The sequence below is a fragment of the Carlito syrichta genome, unplaced genomic scaffold, assembly GCF_000164805.1.
Source record: "Carlito syrichta isolate Samal-C Ts95f unplaced genomic scaffold, Tarsius_syrichta-2.0.1 Scaffold154501, whole genome shotgun sequence".
Lineage (NCBI taxonomy): Eukaryota > Metazoa > Chordata > Mammalia > Primates > Tarsiidae > Carlito > Carlito syrichta.
The window spans coordinates 599,714-620,085 of record NW_007098597.1 but is presented as its reverse complement, the minus strand read 5'-3'; the positions used below and the strand labels follow the sequence as shown (position 1 = coordinate 620,085).

Genomic DNA, 20,372 nt, shown 5'->3' with positions numbered 1-20,372 from the left:
TAGATCACTCAGTGTTATAACCTCTAAGTTCATCCAAGTCACTGCAAAATTCATAATTTTACCCTTATTTATAGCTGCATAATATTCCATCATGTATATGTTCTGTATTTTTTTTTTTAATCCAGTCCTCTTTCGATGGGCAGCACGGCTGGGTCCATGGTTTTGCTATTGTAAATAATGCTGCGATAAACATGTGTGTGCAGATACCTTTTTCATAGAGTGATTGAGTTCCTCCAAGTATATTTCCAGTAGGGGGATTGTGGGGTCATATGGAAGGACGATTTTTAGATCCTTTAGGAATCGCCAAACTGTTTTCCACAGAGCACACCACACATTTCTTAACAACTGCCCACTGAAAAGACTGAGAAGCCAACAACAAAACAACAACAACAATAACAGACCTTTGTTTTTAAATATCATACCCCATTGAAAATAGCTAGGGATGCTTGAACTCATGACTGATTCCAGGGCCAGAAGAAGAAAAACCCAGATGAGCCTTTAGCGCTTTCTTGGCTAAAATGCAAAGATCTACTTGAAAAGTAATAGGCATTGGTATTAGTGAGAATTCTCCAGGGAAAGATAGTCAATAGAATAGATGGCATAGAAAAAGAGATTTATTCTGTCAAGTAGGCTCACGTGATACTGAAGCCTGGCAAATCTCAAGATCTGTAGGGTGAGCTGGCAAGCTGGAGACCCAGGAGAACTGATTGTGTAGTCCAGTCTGAATCTGAAGGTCAGCGAACAGAAGAAGCAATGGTGCTGTCCCAGTCCAAAGGCTAACAGGGTCCGGACCTAGGAAGAGCCAATGTCTCAGAGTCCAAGGGCAGGGAAATTGATGTCTCAGTTCAAAGGCCATCAGGCAGGAATCATTATTTCATGGAGGAGAATTAGCTTTTTTTGTTCTATTTAAGCCTTTAACTGACTGAGTGAGAACCACATTATAAAGGGAAATCCACTTTACTCAGTTTTCTAATTTAAATGTTGATCTCATCCAAAAACACTGTCAGGGAAACATTCAGAATAATGTTTGACCAAATAGCCGGGTACCCTGCAGTTCAGTTAAATTGACACAGAAGATTAACCATCACAGGACCCATAAAGGAGAGAAAATAATGATAATAAGGGATTGTAACTCTTTGAATAAAATAGAAATTGTGAATCCGTAGTGATAACAAACAAACAAAAAAATAAGTAAAAGAAAAAAAAACTCTTCCTTGTAGGAGAAAGCCAGGACTGATGGGGTTAAAAGATCGCCAAATTGCAAATATAATAATAACTGATTCAGTCAAGTATTTATAAATATTATGTTAGTAGGTAAAAGTTTGATGAGGTAAAACACATACACATATTCCTTTTTTGTTTGTTTGTTTGAGTTGGAGTCTCACTCTGTCACCCAGACTGCAGTGCAGTGGCACGCTCCTGGCCACCGCAGCCTCGACCTCCTGGGCTCTGGCGATCCTCCCACCTCAGCCTTCCAAGTAGCCAGAACTACAGGAGTGCACTACCATGCGTGGCTAATTTTTGATTTATTGTAGCGATGAGGTCTCACCAAGTTGCCTGGGAAGGTCTCGAACCCACGGGCACAGGCAATCCACTCACCTCAGCCTCCCAAAGTACTGGGATTACAGGTTGAGCCATCAAGTCCGGACTACATATTCTTAAAGAATAAGAAAAAAGGTAACTTTGCCATGAGCAGACTCAGCTGACGTCACCTGATGGCTTTAGTCATGTTTAACATCACCAGTAATGGGACGAATCGGCATCATGATCCTCCTGATGTGATGCACTGAGACAAACACATCACATATGTAGTGTTCTTGCCAAAAATGAAGACAAACACAAATCAAGGAGAAATCTACAAAATGTATGGCTCATGCATGTTAAAAATGGTAACGGCATTAAAAACAAAAGCTGAGGAATTGTTTCCTATTAAAGGGGACTAAAGATATATAACAACAGCTGGGCTCGGTGGCTCAGCCTGTAATCCCGTGCCTTGGGAGGCTGAAGTGAGTAGGATTGCCTGAGTCTGCGGGTTCAAGACCCGCCTGGGCAACTTGGCGAGACCTCATCTCTACAATAAATCAAAAATCAGCTGGGCGTGGTAGCGTGCGCCTGTAGTTCCAGCTACTTGGAAGGCTGAGGCGGAAGGATCACTGGAACCAAGCAGGTCGAGGCTGCGGTGACCGGGAGCGGCCACTGCACTCCAGCCTGGGTGACAGAGTAAGACTCCAACTCAAAAAAAAAAAAAAAAAGATATATAATATCTGAATGCAATAAGTAATCCTGTTTTGAATCCTGGATCTGAAAAAAATTTGCTATGAAGGACATTATTGGGACAATACAGCATAGAATATTAGTATATAAGTGTGAAATTTTCTGACTTTAATCATTGTACTGTGGTTAGACAACAGAATGCCTTTGTTCTAAGGAAGCACACTGTAAAGTATTTAGGGATAAAGGGGCAAGCTATATGCAACTTATCCAAGTCGTTCAGAAAATGTGTGTGTGTGGGGGTGTGTGTGTGTGTGTGTGTGGAAAACTAGAAGGACAGAGGCAGAAACAGTAGAAACAGGGAGACAGAGAGAAAAAGGCAGACAATGCAAATGTGGCAAATTGTTAATACAAGCAAAGGATATTGATGAGTTATTTATAGTACTCTTGCAAGTTTCCTATTGCAAATTATTTCAAAATAGTTTAAACAGCTTTTAAAAAAGAAATAAGACAGCTTATCTTGTTGTATTGTTAGGAAGATAAAATGAAAAGATCCATGCTGGGCATGTGGCTCATGACTATGATCCTGGTAATTTGGGAGGGCGAGGCAGGAGGAACACTTGAGGCCAGGAGTTCAAGACCAGCTCAGGCAACACAGCGAGATCCTGTTTCTACAAAATATAAAACGAGGGGTGGTATGGGGTGTGTACCTGTAGTCTAGCTATTTGGGAGACTGAGGCAGGAGACTTGCTTGAGCCTGGGAGTTCGAGGCTGCGGTGAGCTGTGCATCAGTGATAGAGGAAGATCTGGGGTAAAAAAAGAAGAATCCATAGAAGAAATTACCACAGAGCCTGGCATAGAGGGAAAAGCTCAATTAATTGTTAGCTATTATTAATGTGAATATAATACCAACATATTAATATTTTATCAATATATCAATTTATGTAATCAGTATATTAATATAAACATATACATAAAAACATTTGATATCCATATTATATTAGTATTTGATGGACATGTACTTACTATATCAATAACAGCAATGGTACCTAAATATTGAATATTAATATGATGATATCATCTATTATTACAGTAAGTAATTTATTTTTAATTTTTTAATTTTATTTTAAAGATGTGGGGTACAATTCAGGGTTAGGTACATATGTGGACATCGTACAGATAAAATTTGGTCTCCATTTCACCTGGTTAAAATCCTTTGGTCTCCACTTCACCTGGTTAAAATTAAATAATAATTATTATTACATCTGGCATTTTAAAACTTAAATTATACCATAAGCAATTTAGATTTTTAAAGGAATGTGATTGTATATATCACAATTTTTAAATTTTTCTAATTTTAGGTGTTTACATTTTTTCTATTTTTCTCTTTTATCCTTTTATAAAAACATGAGGACCGATGATCACAGTAGAATATATTGTCTATACGTGTGTAAAATAACAAAAATTATAAATTTCTCTTCCTTTTCCTGATGATGTAACAAGGCAAGCTCCTTAGAGTAATATTGCAGTCAAAGGACCAGATATTTTTAAAAACTCTTCAGTTAGTTGCCAGAAGGCTTTCCAGAAAGACTGCCCCATTTTCTCCCGCACTAGCAGGATATGCATATGTGTGTCTTATTTCTCTCTCACCAACATTGCATATTGTCAGTTATCTTAATCTTCAGAAGGAGCTGATTTTCAGGAATTTCTGGGTGATAGAATTTTGTTAGTTTAAAAACTTTCTAGTTTGTACTTTTCTCTCTTAAAAAAAAGAAGAAGAAGAAGAAAAAGAAGAGCTTAGTGGTGGCCAAAGTCGTAAGGGAACCATCGTAGGTTATGTGGTCTCCATCCATAAGGAAGAGCATGCTGCCTGCTGGAGAAATCAGAAGTCTCCTTGGGTGACCACCTGCGATAGTGTTCCCATGAGGGGCTCATTTGCTGGATAACTGGTTTTTAGTATTGGATAGACCTGGTTCGATTCTTGGTTTTTTGGTTTACTAGCTTCTGATCTTGGGCAAGTTACTGAACCTGTCTAAAATTTTGTTTTCAATGGGCAAAATGAAAACAAAAGTACTCTCCTCACAGGATTGTTGGGAGGTTTAAATGAGGCAATGTGGGAAAAGTGGTGACATACTATATGTGTTACAAATATTCGTTTTAAAACATTCGTCCAGTGGTTACGTCCCATCAGCCCTTGCATGCCACCTGCCCCTCTCTCCCTCGGCGCTGCCTACCGAGGTGGCAGCCATCTCCTACCTGGCATCCTGGCTGCCCTCAGACCCCTGGTGAAGCCCAAGATGGTTAAAAAGAGGACTGAGAAGTTCATACGCACCGGTCCGACCGATATGTCAAGGTGAAGCGTGACTGGCGGAGGCCCAGAGGTATTGACAACAGGGTGCATAGAAGATTCAAGCGCCAGATCTTGATGACCAACATTGGTTACAGGAGCAACAAGAAAACAAAGCACATGCTGTCCCGTAGCTTCCGGAAGTTTCTGGTCCACAATGCCGAGGAGCTGGAAGTGCTACTGGTGTGCCACAAACCTTATTGTGCTGAGATTGCTCACAACGTTTCCTCCAAGAACCGCAAAGCCATTGTAGAAAGAACAGGCCAGCTGGCCATCAGAGTCACTCATCCTAATGCCAGGCTGTGCAGTGAAGATGAATAGATGAATAGCTCGTTGCATGTTTTGTGTTTAAATAAAACCATAAAAACTGCAAAAAAGAAAAGAAAGAAAAGAAAAAGAAAAAATTATTCGTAATGTAATTAACAATATTTTTGAAAACTACAGCCTTCTCCCCAAAATGAACTAGTGAGTGGTACATGTGTGTACATAGCATCCCTTAATGTAAGTGGGGAGATGACTATTGCCAAAGTGAAACCCACAGCAAGCAAGATTTGTGGGAGGTTAAAAGTTGTCCTAGGATTAGAATCCCTGACTCCAGTTGTTCTAGGATTAGATTCCCTACCTCCAGCAACTGGAATAAGTAATGAACTGAACCAAAGCTCTGCTTGCCAGATGATGGCATCCTGAATGCTTAATTATATTCCTACACTTGCTCAGAAGCCCACCGAAGATCAGCCTCCTGCTAATTAGTTTCTGAGCTAACACTTTTTCAGATAGGAGAACCTTTATTTGGTTTGTTTCTGAAAGAGCAAAATCAACAGGTTTTGTTTGTTTTTGTATAAAAATCTGTAAAACAGTATTTAGATCCCAGGAATAAAATGTTTGAAGAAATGTGGAAATTTCAAGATTCTTTAAATCAGTTTTGGCTTGGTTGAAGAGATATCTAGTACATTCCACCACTAAAATTACCTCTTAACAGAGCAATTGTCTACTTGTAAGGGGTTATAAAGGAAATAGTTTCCCTAGGTCTATGTTCTCATTGTAAAACCAGACCATTCATTGTGAAAGTGCTGCTAATTTAAGGTTTAAAAGAATGGTTGTTGAAAAATTAAGGTTCTTTTTTTCTAGTTCTCCCTGCAGGCAACGCTCACCATAAGATGCATTCTTCTGCCTCTTGATAGTAAGCAGATGCTGCAATCCCACATAACAGAGTTCAAGAAAACATAGCCTATGGGGCTGAATCTGCCATAAATGTCCGAAGATATTTATTTGGCCAAGATTTATGTTACATTGCAATTAAGTCTAATCTTAAAAGAAATCATCCATTTAATTAATATTTATGTATACCAGTAAATAATTTGAAAACATATGCTATAAATTTCTAATATGAAGTGGTAAGACATGCGCCATTGCACTGCTGCATAGACACAGGAATAGAGCTTGGGTTAGACAAACAAAAGAAAATTCCAAACGCTCTTTGAATGGTGCCTCTTTTCTAAATCCCTAAATTTAAAAAAAAAAAAAAAGAAAAGAAAGAAATTCTCAAGTTTCAGACTGTGGACTAGGAATATTAATTTATATTGATGATAATTTCTTTTTACTGTAAAGACAAATTCAGTACCATCTGACAATACCCAGGCCAAGGGTCTTTCTTTGCAGGGGTTTATGGTTAAGAGATAGAACATTTTACTAACAATTCTGGTGAAATTGCCTTCCTAACTCTTTAATTATCCAGAAGTGCTTGCTTTATTGCAGCAGTAGTTTGGGGCATAGGCAAAAAGTTCAGTAGGTCACATTTTCAAAGCTTGCTTTATCTTCATATTCTCTGATAATCATACGGCTTGGCCCAACCTGTGACTGTGGTGGATAGCTGAAGCTTGATTGTTTGTGCCGAAGCCAAACTGCTGCTGAAATGTGACTTGCTTAGGAGAAAATACAACTTGGTGTTGATTTGCCCTTAGGTTCTAAGCTAAGACTTTTTTAGATAGGAGGGTGTTTGTATGTACATACATAGTGTCCCTTAATGTAAGTCAAGAGAAGAATATTACTAAAGTGTAACCCAAAGCAAATTTTGTGGAAGGTTAAAAGTTGTCCTGGGGTTAGAATCCCTGAATCTAGCGACAGCAGGTTAGTAATGAATAGAACTTGAGGTCTGCTCTAAAAGTACTTCATTGAGAGGTTGGAGAATTTCTCCCTCTTTACTCTTTTGTTTTGCAGATATCGTGTTCCATTATCCTGTTATAAAAACAATTCCAAACCACCAAAAGTTGGCAAATTTGTGATCTTTCACTTTAATTATGATGGGGATGGGTTAGAATTCTTTAGTCAAATATATGAAGGTAATTTCAAAGGAACATTTCTTACCTCGCTCTTCATTCCCACCCTCAAACCCTGTTCCTTCTCCCAAATTCCACAGTTTTAATTAAAATAACAAAATGACTAATGCCATCTGTGTTTTTAAAAAAATAAAGGTTGGACATTTATACTTTAAACGTTTAACATTTATTTGGAGAAGTCACAAAAGGTCCCTGTTAGTCCAAAGCGTTGACCTATTTTGAAAGTGATTGATTATTCATTAATAAATATTAAGATGCTTTCAGAGTTAAGAATATTGAAGTCTTCCTAACAACCATGCTTAAAAGTGCTCCTGGCTCTAATTACCTAGTTTGATCACTTCAAATGATCGGTATTCCTATGACTATAGCAATAACAGAACTTGTCTTCATGACTTGAATCTCTTATTTAGCTACATCCAAATCGAAACAACTAGATCTCTGTCTACTGAAAACCAGACCACTTTACTCAGTAGACAATTAATGCTTTGCATTTATATGTCATTTTTAGTTGATTCCTTAAATGAGAAGTAGATGTCTTTCATCTCAAGCAGACATGGAAGTGTCGGGCATTCCATATTCACGGATTTAAGAATTAAATTGTGGGGAAAACCCATGCACTTGGGCAAAGCTTGAGAAAAAGAGGAAATTATCCATACATCACGAAACAACAATTCAACATTTGGCCTTAGAAAAGGATGATAAAATCTGTCTTTTCTTCCCCCTCCTTTATTGCAGTGGCTTTAGAGACCCACCACTCCCACCTGTATACATTGTACCCAACAGGTATTTTTTTGTTCCTCCATCCCCTCCCCTCTTCCCTTTCTGAGTCTTCAGTGTCCATTATTCCCTTCTCTATGACTTTACAGATTCTTAGGATGCTGTTGTCCCATACCATCCAAGTTACTGCAAAAGACATTATTTCGTTCTTTTTGACAGCTGAATAGTATTCCATGATACATATACATACATCACATTTTCATTGTCCACTGATCAGTTGATGGGCATTTGGGTGGATTCTACATCTTTATAATTGTGAATTGTGCTGTGATGAATATGCAAATGCAGGTTTGTTTTTTTTAATATGACAACTTCTGTTCTTTGGGTAGATACCTATCAGTGAGATGGCTGGATCAAATGCTAGATCTACTTTTAGATCTTTGAGAAATCTCCATACCAATTTCCATAGAGGCTGTACAATTTACACTTTCACCAACAGTGTATATGCATTCCTTTTTCACTCCCTCTGTGCCAACATCTGTTGGTTTTTTGATTTTTTAATAATGGCCGTTCTGACTGGTATCAGGTGGTATCTAACCGTGGTTTTGATTTGCATTTCCCAGATGAGTGATGTTGAGGATTTTTTCATGTTTTTTGGCCATTTGTATACCATTTGTATAACTTCTTTTGGGGGTGACTGCTCATGTCATTTGCCCACTTTTTAGTAGAGTCATTTGCTTTTTTCTTGCTGATTTTTCTGATTTTGTTTGAGTTCTTTGTAGATTCTGGATACTAGTCCTTTTTCAGATGCGCCGTTTGTGAATATCTTCTCCCATTCTGTATGTTGCCCATTTGCTTTATTGAGTATTTCTTTTTCTGTACAAAAGCTTTTTCGTTAATAATTAAGTCACACTTATTTATTTTTGTTTTCGTTGCATTTGCGTTTGGAGTTGTAGCCATAAACTCTTTGCTGAGGGCAATGTCCAGAAGAATTTTTCCTAGGTTTTCTTCTAGGATTTTTTTTGGTTCAGATCTGACATTTATGTCTTTAGTCAATCTCGAGTTAATTTTTGTATACAGTGAGAGATAGGGATCATTTTTCTGCATGTAGCAATCCAATTTTCTCAGCACCATTTGTTGAATAGGGTGTCCTTTCCCCAGTGTATGTTTTTGTCTGCTTTGTCAAGGATCGGTTGGTTGTAGGTATTTGGGTTTATTTCTGCATTCTCTATTCTGTTTCATTGGTCTATGTGTCTGCTCTTGTGCCAGTACCATGCTGTTTTGGTTTCTACAGTCTTGTATAATTTGAAGTCAAGTAATGTGATGCCTCCAGTTCTGTTATTTTTGCTTAAAATTACTTTGGCCTTTCGGGCTTTTTTTTGGTTTCATATGAATTTTAGAATTTTTTTCTGATTCTGTGAAAAATGATGTTGGTAGTTTGATAGCAATTGGGTTGAATTTGTAGGTTACTTTGGCTAATATGGTCATTTTAATAATATTGAATTTTTCAATCCACCTGTATGGGATGTTTCTCCATTTGTTTGTGTCCTGAACAATTTCTTTCAACAGTGTTTTTTAGTTCTCCTTGTAGAAATCTTTTACCTCCTTGCTTAAATATATTGTTAGGTATTTTAGCTTTTTGTCTACTATTGTAAATGGAATTGAGCTCTTGATTTGACTCTTAGCTTGGTTGCTACTGGTGTGTAGCAGTTCTACTGATTTGTGTGTGTTGATTTTGTATTCTGAAGCATTATTGAATTCATTTATCAAGTCTGGGGGTCTTTTGGAGGAGTCTTTAAGTATAAGATCATATCAGCATTGGAGATAGTTTAATTTCTTCTTTTTTAATTTGAATACTTTCACTTCTTTTACTTGCCTGATTGCTCTGGTTAGGACCTCCACTATTGTGTTGGATAGGAGTAGTGAAAGTGGACATCCATTTTCTTCTAGTTCTGAGGGGAATGCTTTTGACTTTTCTCCATTCAGGATAACATTGGCTGTGGGTTTGTCTTATATAGTTTTTATTATTTTGAGTAAAGTTCCTTTTATGCTTATTTTCCTGAGGGTTTTTATCATGAAGAAATGCTGAATTTTACAAATGCTTTTTCTGCATTTATTGAAATGATCATAAAATTTTTGTTTTTATTTTTGTTTATGTGGTGGATGATGTTTATTGACTTTGTATGTTAAACCATCTTTGCATTCCTGGGATAAAACCACTTTTATCTTTTAAAGATGTAGGTTACAATTCAGGGTTAAGTATACAAATATTCATTATGCAATTACCCTTGTTGATGAGGTGTGCCTCTTCTTCCCCTGGCAGTTTCTCTCAACAGCCTAACCTACCCCCATCCCTGGCAGTTTCCCACTATTGCCAATCCCTTTCTTATAGTATTATGATAATTGTTCAAGGTCTGCTTATGAGTGAGAACATATGGTACTCTGTTCTTTGTTTCTGTGTAGATCACTGCAAATGTGCTGTTGAATCCTGGTTGATAATATTTTGTTGAGGATTTTTGTATCTATGTTCACCGGGGATGTTGGTCTGTAGTTTTTTTTTTTTTTCCTGTGTCTTTTCTTGGCTTTGGTATCAGGGTGATACCAAAAATGAGTTAGGGAGAATTCCCTCCTCTTCAGTCTTATGGAATAGCTTCAGTAAAATTGGTATCACTTCTTTTAAAATCTGGTAATATCCAACTGTGAGTCTCTCAGGTCCTGGATTTTTTTTTTTTTTCTGAGAGACTTTTAATTACTGTTCCAATCTCGCTACTTGCAATTGTTCTGTTCAGATTTCTGTTTCTTTCTGATTCAAGATTGGGAGGTTTTAGTTTTCCAAGATTTTATCAATTTCCTCTAGATTGTCTAGTTTGTATAAAATTGTTCATAGTAATCTTGACTGATCTTTTGTATTTCCATCATATCAGTTGTAATGTCTCAATTTTCATTTCTGATTGAGGTAATTTGAGTCTTCTGTCTTCATTTCTTAATTAATCTAGCTAGTGGTCTATCAATTTTGTTTATCTTTTCAAAGAAACAGCTTTTTGTTTTATTGATCCCTTGTACAGTTTTTTAAAATTTAAATTTAATTTAATTCTTCTCTGATCTTTGTGATTTCTTTTTTCTCCTGCTAGCTTTGGGTTTGGTTTGTTCTTGTGTTTCTAGTTCCCTGAGGTATGATGTTAGGTCGTCAAAATGCTATCCTTCAGTTTTACTAATGTAGGCCTTAAGCACTATAAATTCCTCTGAGCACAACCTGGGCTGTGTCCTCAAGATTTTGATAACTTATTTCATTGTTGTTATTTATTTTGAAAAAATTTTAATATTTCTTCTTGATTTCATTGTTGACCCAACGTTTACTCAAGAGTAGATTTTTTTTTTCTTTTGAGTTGGAGACCCACTCTGTCACCCAGACTGGATGCGGTGGCATACTCTGGGCCACTGCAGCTTTGACCTGCTGGGCTCTGGTGATCCTTCTGCCTCAGCCTTTCAAGTAGCCGGACCTACAGGCGAGCGCTACCACACCCAGCTAATTTTTGATTTATTGTAGAGACGAGGTCTTGCCAAGTTGCCCAGGTGGGTCTTGAACCCACGGGCTCAGGCAATTCATTCACCTCGGCCTCCCAGAGTGCTGGGATTACAGGCTGAGTCACTGAGCCCAGCCAGGAGTAGACTTTTTAACTTCCATGTTTTTATTTGGTTTCACCAGTTCTTGGAGTTACTTTCTAGTCTGATAAGGTGCTTGATATTTTTATTTGTTTGAGCTTATTATGATTTGTGGCCTATCATATGGTCTATGTTGGAGAATATTCCATGTGTTGATGGGAAAAATGTATATTCTGTTGTTTGAAGTAGACTGTTCTGTAGATATCTGTTAGATCCACTTGCTCTCAGTTCCAGTTTAACTCCTATGTTTCTTTGTTGACTTTTTGCCTTGATGATCTGTCTATTGCTGTCAGTAGAATGTTGAAGTATCCCACTATTATTATGTTACTGTCTATCTCTTTTTTAGGGGCAAATAGAATTTGTTTAATAAAGCTGTGAGCTCTTGTGCTAGGTGCATATATATTTAAAATTATTATGTTTCCTTTTTCATTATCTCTTTATCATTGCACAATAATCATCTTTGTCTCTTTTTATGAAATGTTGTTAACTAAGGTCTGCTGTATTGGATCTGAGAATGGTTACTTCTGCTTGTTTTTTGTTTCTGTTTGCATGGAATATTTTTTTCCCCACTCCTTTATCTTGAGTCTATAGGCATCTTTGTGTGCTAAGTAGTTCTCTCATGGGCAGCAGATATTTGAATTTTTAAAAAATTTATTCTGCCAGACTATATCTTTTTAGTAGGGCAGTAAAGCTGTTTATGTTTAGAGTTAATAATGATATGTCAAGTACTATTCCATTCATCACTTAAAATTTTTTTGGTTCTCTTAGAGTATTGAACTGCTATAAGTCTGCTATGCTAAAGACAAATTCCAAGCCTTTAAAAAATGGGACATAAAATGTTAGCTCTTAGTACTTTCTCAGATGTATTTGCTTCTAGTACCAATTAGACCATGCTTACTTTTAGGAAATTCAAAGACAAGGTGGATATTTGACTCTTTTACTCTTGAAGTATAAAAATACTTACAGAAAATTAGCTTCTCTTAAGACACTTTTGGGTCTGGTGGAAGTAGGTTCTAGAAAAAAGATGATGTCTTTTTTGAAGCAAAAAAGGATAACAATTAATCAGGATAACACTGATTACGAATTATGGAGTTATGACATATTTAGATTCAAAATTAATTTAGAAAATATTTAGATAAAATCTTTGCATTCCGCTGCATGAAAATAACGCTATATTGGGAGTCATAAAGATCTCCATTCCAATCCCAGTCCAGACAGTTAACATTATGCCATGAGTCTGTCACTTAACTTCTCTAGGTCAATTTCCTCATCTGTAAAATTAGAAGAATAATGCCTTTTCTAGCTATTCGAATTCTGAGAATTAAATAAAATCATGAACATAAATGTTAGACTATGAACTATGACACAATTTGTGAAGACAGAATATATATATATATATATATATATACTCAATATTCTTTGATAAAAAGTACAAGACCTACATTGTTTCTTCGTTTCCTTAAACCCTATTTCCTTTGAATCAGTGTTGGCCAAGTAATTGTGACTAAAGTTAGGTTGATCCAAGAACTTGTTACATAAGGAGATTGAGAATGTTTGCAAGATATTTGCTTAGACCAGTAGTTCTCAAACTTTCTGGTCTCAGGATTTGTTTTAACTCTAAAAAATTACTGAAGACCTCAAAGAACTTTTGCTTATTTGAGTTATTGCTACATATCTGCTGTATTCAAAATTAAAACTGAGAAATGTTTAAAGTATGTATTCATTTACTTATTTTAAAGAAACAACACATTTATTATACATAAACATAAATCGACATTTTTGACTACAAAACTATATTTTTGAAAACAAAAAATTAGTAAAAAAGTGATGTCATTTCACATTTTTGCAAATCTGCCTCATGTCTGATATAATGCAAAACAGCTGAATCTTCACATCTGCTTCTGCATTCAATCTCTTATGATATCACACGTCATGTAGCCTCTGGAAAATTGCATTCTATACTAATGAGAGAATGTGAGTGAACAAGGAAAAGAATATCTTAGTATTATAAAAATAATTTTGCCATCATGCATTACCTGAAATGGTCTTGGGGACCCCTAGGCACCCCTGACTGCTTTGAAGATTACTGGCTTAGAACATACTAAAAGTGTAAATTGCATCTCATGTTGTGATGTGGGTCTTGCCTATCAGAATAACACTTGAATCTGATCTAATAATCATACAAATTGTTTGAGGCTGTTATTTAAAAAACTGATGAATTAATAAAAATATTGTATGAGTTTCACAGTTGTTCTTAGAGCTAAAGATGCAAATTTGTCTTGAGAGGAACTGAGTTTTCTGTTACTTCACTTGCATATAAAGTGAAAATATAAACATATTTTCGTAGTTAGGAAAGCATTAGTACTCCTTGTCTGACTTGTTTCTCTGCCGGTTTGTCTGTGTAACAGTAACTGTTATGAAATTACGAACTCATTTCTTCAAACAACTTAAGGGGAACAATTCACTGTGATAAAAAGGTAGAAAACGATTATTATTGCCAGAGGGTTCCAGGAGAGTAAGGGATTTGCCTCAAGTCACACCGTGGGCTGATGGGAAAAATGCAAATAGAATCCAAAATGTTTTTGTCATGACTCATTCCTGCACATTTGGTTGGAAAACTTAACTTTTAATAGAAATCGGAAAATGGCCTCAGCCTGAGAGCAGATCAGAACGCTTGTTATACGCTACCACAGTGCTTTTCACTTCTTTTTAATTTCACTCATCGTGTTCTAATTTCTTGTTTGATATCCATTGCCCATCAGATGGCAAGCCTGATGAAGCAGGCTCACACCTGCTGTCTTCCTTGTTTTAGTCCTGTATTTAGTCAGGACTCTCCAGAGAAACAGGAGACATATATGTATATGTTTTTCCTATAGACATGTATGAAAACTATTTATCATGAGGAGTTGGCTTATGCAATTATGGAGGCTGAGGAGTGTCACGATCTGCTGTCCACAAGCTGGAAGTTCACAAAAACCAGTGGTGTAGGTCCAGTCCAAACCTGAAAGACTAAGAACCAGAGGAGCTGATGGTGTAAATCTCAGTCTGGTCCAGAGGCCTGAGAACCAGGAGCACTGATGTCCCAGAGCAGAAGGAGATGGATGTCCCAGCTTGAGCAGAGAGCAAATTTACCTGTCTCCTGTCTTCTTGTTCTATTCAGGTCATCAACTTATTAGATGATGCTCACCAGCATGAGTGAGGGTGATCTTCTTTACTTAGGCCACCAATTCAAATGCTAACCTCTTCCAGAAACACCCTTACAGACCTAGAAAGAGTGTTTTACTAGCTATCTGGCCATTCCTTAGCCTGGTTGAAACAAAATTAACAGTCAATTCCTGACACATAGCAGATGCTAAACAAATATTTATTGAATTAGTGGCCTTGTAATAGATCCACAGATTTTTGTCAGGTTAGGTTTGACTGATCTTGGAAGTTAATGTTAATTTTTAAAATCCTGCTTCAAAATGCTGTGACTGAAACATCCAGCTAGTGTATGACAGAGCAATTTTAACTCTGACAATACCCAAGAGAAATTAGTAAATAAGGTTCAGTTAAAGACATGCACAAGAATGTTCATGGCAACGGCACTCATGATGGCCCCGGACTGGAAACGACCTGAATGTTCAATAGAGGATGGCTAAATAATTTGTTGCCTATTCATACAATTTATTTTACATATTAATAAAAGAAGAGACTATTTACATGTGAAAAACATGGATATATTTCACAGATCTTACACTGAGTAAAAGAAACCCCACACGAGACAATGCAGATGACAGGATCCCACCCATACGAAGTTCAAGAATAGGCAAAACTAACCGTGAGTGATTGAAGCCAGCATCGTGATCCCCTCTGAGTGTACGTGTGGAAGTACTGAGTGGGCAGGGAAATGAGGAGATGCTTTGGGGTGCTGCAGTGTCCTGTGTCTTGATCTGGGTGATAGTTGTATGAGTCGAAATAAATGTGTACATTTTCAAGCTCTACGCTTAATGTACTTCATGAACTTCACTGCATACACGTTGTATCTCAAAAAATATATATTTTAAAGACGTGGGGTACAATTCAGGATTGGGTATAAAAGCGGTCATCATACAGGTAAAGTCTGGGCCTCCGTTTGGTCCCCACTTCACCCGGCTTGAGATAGGTACCCTTATTGATAGGCCGTGCCCTCTCTCCCCTGGCAGGGTCTTGCTATGGCCAATTCCTTTCTTATTGTTCAAAATATATTTTTTAAAACTCCTAAAACTAGCACTCTCTCTCAAGGACATTTTGAATCTGCAATGTGGAGAAAAAATTTTCTATGTTCAAATTTTCCAAAGTGTCCGATTTTCTTTATAAATAACACGTTAACTAACATTGCTACTTAACATTTATGGCATGCTTATTATGCTACATGTGGGTGCTTTACATATATTAACTTATCTAGTGACATTTGATCATGACTTCGAAGATTACAGAGGATTTTTGAGCATTTTGTTTCATTTAAAATTTATGTCAACTCCCAGAGATGTCTAAAGGAATAACCACCATTTTATACATCAAGTAATTGAGACTCTGAAAAAATAAAGACACTTCTCCAAGGTCACACAACTCATGAATGCCAAAGCGTTCCTTCAATCCTCAATCCTCTGATTCTACACCACTGTATCATGGCAGAAGTTAAGCAAAATAACAGGTCAACGAAACAGCTCAATCCTCTGATTCTACCCAGCTAAGCTACGCTTCATCAGTGATAGAGAATTAAAATCTTTCCCAGACATCCAATCCCCAAAAAGCCTGACTGGATCCTCCAAAGATTTCAAGACCAAGATTTATTCTGCAAGGCACTCTTTCCATGGACACCTTGGACTCACGATCCTACACTACAGTTACCCATGAGCCTATGCTCCATGGAGCTACTCTGTTATTCCTTTGTAGATCTGTTATATGGCACTCATCTGGTGAATTCAGAATATGAAACTTCTTGCAGGTCCTTCAGCTGTGAACAAATGATATCTCATATTGAAGACAGCCTCACACCGGAGTTAACCACAGGAGACTTGTTGGATGTGAGCCATGCAATGCACAGATACCCCATGATCCAGCATGATAGAGCATTAGGAACCTCTGACACACACACTGAAGACTCCTTGAAATTACTCCAGGTGAAAATACTAAGATTGGCAGGCTGCTCCTGCTTGGCCTACCACAGAGGGGTGAGAAATCATAAATAAATTGCAAAGGCACAAGCCACATGATATGGAACCCTGGCTGGAAATAAAAGGATCCGAGTTTATGTTTCAGTTCCGCCTTAAGTTCTGGGAGCTTGGGCACATTTCCGGGTTGTAAATTTCCCCTCTATAAAATGAAGACCCATGGCCAGTTTACCCAGAGCCAGATCATCCCTTGAAACTCTGTGAATACATTCTGTGAATACCAGCCTCAGAGGCTGCATCTTACTGCAGAAGTGCAGCTACAGGTCACTGATTCTTTAATCTGTGAGATGGACCCACAGCAATCCCCAAATTGTAGTGTTTCGTAATGATCAAACAAGTTAACATTTATGGGATAGCTTTGGAACTAGAAAAAGGCTCCCAATTATTGCATTATATATATGACTTGCAATAACCAATTTGAGTAATTAATGTTCATCTGAGATCGACCATGTTGGAGCAGATTAGATCATTCATTCTTCTCTTCTGAGTTAATAGTGCTGACCACTGGATGCTTTTGAAATCCTAAGTGTCACTAGAAGAACCTAGAGTTACATTATGCATGCTATTTCTTTTTTTTTTTTTGAATTGGAGTCTCACTCTGTCACCCAGACTGGAGTGCAGTGGCCGCTCCCGGCCACCGCAGCCTCGACCTGCTGGGCTCCAGTGATCCTTCCACCTCAGCCTTCCGAGTAGCCGGAATTACAGGCATGTGCTACCACACCTGGCTGATTTTTTGATTTACTGTAGAGATGAGGTCTCGCCTGCTCAGGCGGGTCTCGAACCCGCGGGCTCAGGCAATCCAGTCACCTCAGCCTCCCAAAGCACTGGGATTACAGGCTGAGCCACCGAGCCCAGCTATACATGCTATATCTACCAATGATGGTGAAGAGTCAGTTCTAGAGAAATCACTATTTAAAAAGATGAAAATACTTGACACATACCCCCTTTGGAATCAAGATATCACGGCAGAAGTTAAGCAAAATAACAGGTCAGTGAAAAAGGGTGGACCAGATAGGTAATAAATTCCTACTCCATTCACTATGGCCATGAGCATTTGCTTTGCTAAACTGACACAGGTCCAATGTGTCATGGAAAGAGTGCCTTGTAGAATGAATCTTTTCAGATATGTTTTGCAAATGTTTTCTCCCTTTCTGTAGGTCAATTTTACAACCTCTGCCGAGTGTTTTCTTTGCTGTGCAGAAGATTTTTAGTTTATGTATTTCTACTTGTCTAATTTTGCTTTTATTACTTGTGCTTTTGATGTTGTATCCAAGAAATCATTGCCCAGTCCAATGACAGGAAGTTTTTTCCCTTATGTTTTCTTGTAAATGTTTTATAGCTTCAGGTCTAACATTTAACTTTTTAATCTATTTGAACTGATTTTTGTGTATAGTATAAAGGCTCAATTTCATTCTTTGCAGGGATGTCCAGTTTTCCCAATATCCTCTGTTGAAGAGTGTCTTTTCCCCATTGTGTATTCTTGACACCCTTGTACAAGATAAGTTGGCCGTGTCTGCCTAGATTTATTTCCAGGCTCTGCATTCTATTCCATTGTTCTATATGACTTTATGTCAGTACCACACCATTTTGTTTAATATAGCTTTGTAGTATATTTTGAAATAAGGAAGTATGGTGTCTCAACCTTGTTCTTCTTTCTCAAGATTGCTTTGGCTATTTAAAGTATTTTGTGGTTCCATATGGATTTTAGAATTTTTTTTTTCCTACATATATAAGGAATTTGCCTCAACACAATAAAGGCCTAGATGAAAAACTCACAGCTAGCATCATTCTTAATGGTAAAATATAGAAAGCTTTTCCTTTAAGATCAGGAACTAAGCAAGGATGTTCACTCTTACCACTTCTTTTCAACATAGCACTGGGAGTTCTAGCCAGAACAATTAGGCAAGAGAAACAAATAAAGTTCATTCAAATCAGAAAGAAAAACCTAAATTTATCTCTCTTTGCAGATGACGTGCTCTTATATGTGGAAAATACCAAAAACTCTTCCAAAAAACCCCATTAGAACTAGCAAACTAATACAGTAAAGTTGTAGGATACAAAATCAACATACAAAAATCAATTGTTTTTATACAATAGCAACGATCTATCCAAAAAGGAAACAATCTCATTTGTAATAGCATAAAAACAATGCTTAGGAATAAACTTAACCAAAGGGATGAAAGTCTTGTACATTAGAAACTATAAATCCTTTTAAAGAAAAACCAAATAAATGGAAAGATATCGGTGTTCATGAATTTGAAGGCTTAATATGGTCAAAATGTTCATACTACCCAAAATGATCAACAGATTTAATGTAATTCTCATGGATATAGTTTGAAGATTGGATTCTTCCAAATCTCATGTTGAAATCTGACCCCCAATGTTAGAGGGGGTTGGTGGGAGGTGTGTGAGTCATGGAAGCAGATCCCTCATGAATGGCTTGGTGACCTTCCTGCAGTAATGAATGAGTTTCTGCTCTGTTAGTTCACTTGAGAGCTGGTTGTTTAAAAGAACGTGGCTCCATCCCTCCACCCCCCTCTCCCTTGCTTCCTCTCTCGCCATGTAACACACCAGTTCCTTCTTTCTTTGCCTTCTACCATGACCAAAAGTTCCTGAGGCCTCACCAGAAGCAGATGCTGGTGCCATGCTTCCTGTACAGTCTGCAGAACTACGAGCCAAAATAAAAATTTTTTTTAATAAATTTCCCAGCCTTAGGTACTCCTTTGTAGTAATGCCAAATGAACCAATATACTTGTTAAAATCTGTTCCTACATTTTTGCAGCTTGCTTTCCGTATTCAATATCTCTTGGGTTTTTTTGTTTTGTTTTGTTTTTGTTGTTTGTTTTTTAGTTGAGTCTCACTCTGTTGCCCGGGCTGGAGTGCCATGGCATGCTCACGGCCACCCCAGTGTTGACCTGCTGGGCTCCAGCGATCTTTCTGTCTCAGCCTTCCAAGTAGCTCTTGGGTTTTTATGATGGTTGTTTTATGATGGCTATTTCAATATTTAAAAATTATAATACCCCCAAACAGACATGTATTAGACTCTGTACACATATGAGATTTTAAATATAAATCTAGAATTTAAAATGCCTAATTATAAGTTTTTTGGATATTTCATTCTACCAGGAATTGTTAAATTGCTTTTTAAGTGCTTGTAACTACTTAAAACTTCCAGTAGCAAGTTAGACTTCTTTCTCGTCTCATCTTTGACCATATCTTATATTGTAGACCCTTAAACTTTTTACCTATCTAATGGAATCTCATTTTTAGTCTCTATTTGCATTGTTCTCATTACTAATGATGTTGTAAATGTTCTTCTGTATATATTAGCCATTTGTGTGTCTTCTCCTTCTATGAAAGATGATATTTTTGTTTTTTAGTGATTTGTATAGGTTTCTAGAGTTTCTCTAAATTCTAAACATAAGGTATCTTTTTTTTGAGTCGGAGTCTCACTCTGTCGCCCAGACTGGAGTACAGTGGCCACTCCCGACCACCACCGCCTCAAAACCTGCTGGGCTCCAGCAATCCTTCCGCCCCAGCCTTTCAAGTAGCTAGAACTCCAGGCATGTGCTACCACGCCTGGCTAGTTTTTTGATTTATTATAGAGACAAGGTCTCACCAAGTTGCCCGGGCAGGGACAATCCTCTTGCCTCAGCCTCCCAAAGTGCTGGGATTACAGGCTGAGCCACCGAGCCTGGCAACATAAGGTTTTTGTCATTTGTTTTCATTGTAAATACTTTCTCCTAATTTGTGTTTGTAAAAATATTTTTGTCTTTTGTTCTCTGGAAATTTCTAATTGTAAAATAGATTAAGTTTTTTAAAAATAGTTTTTACTTATTTTATCCTACTTGAAAAATCCTTCTCTAGACTAAGAAGATATTCACTCATTTTTTTCTGTTTCAA

The 20,372-nt window shown here is 37.3% G+C and overlaps 1 pseudogene; it reads left to right on the top strand.

The window, feature by feature from the left end:
• Window positions 1-4,409: 4,409 nt before the first annotated feature.
• On the top strand, window positions 4,410-4,879 carry LOC103252322 (annotated as a pseudogene).
• Window positions 4,880-20,372: the final 15,493 nt, after the last annotated feature.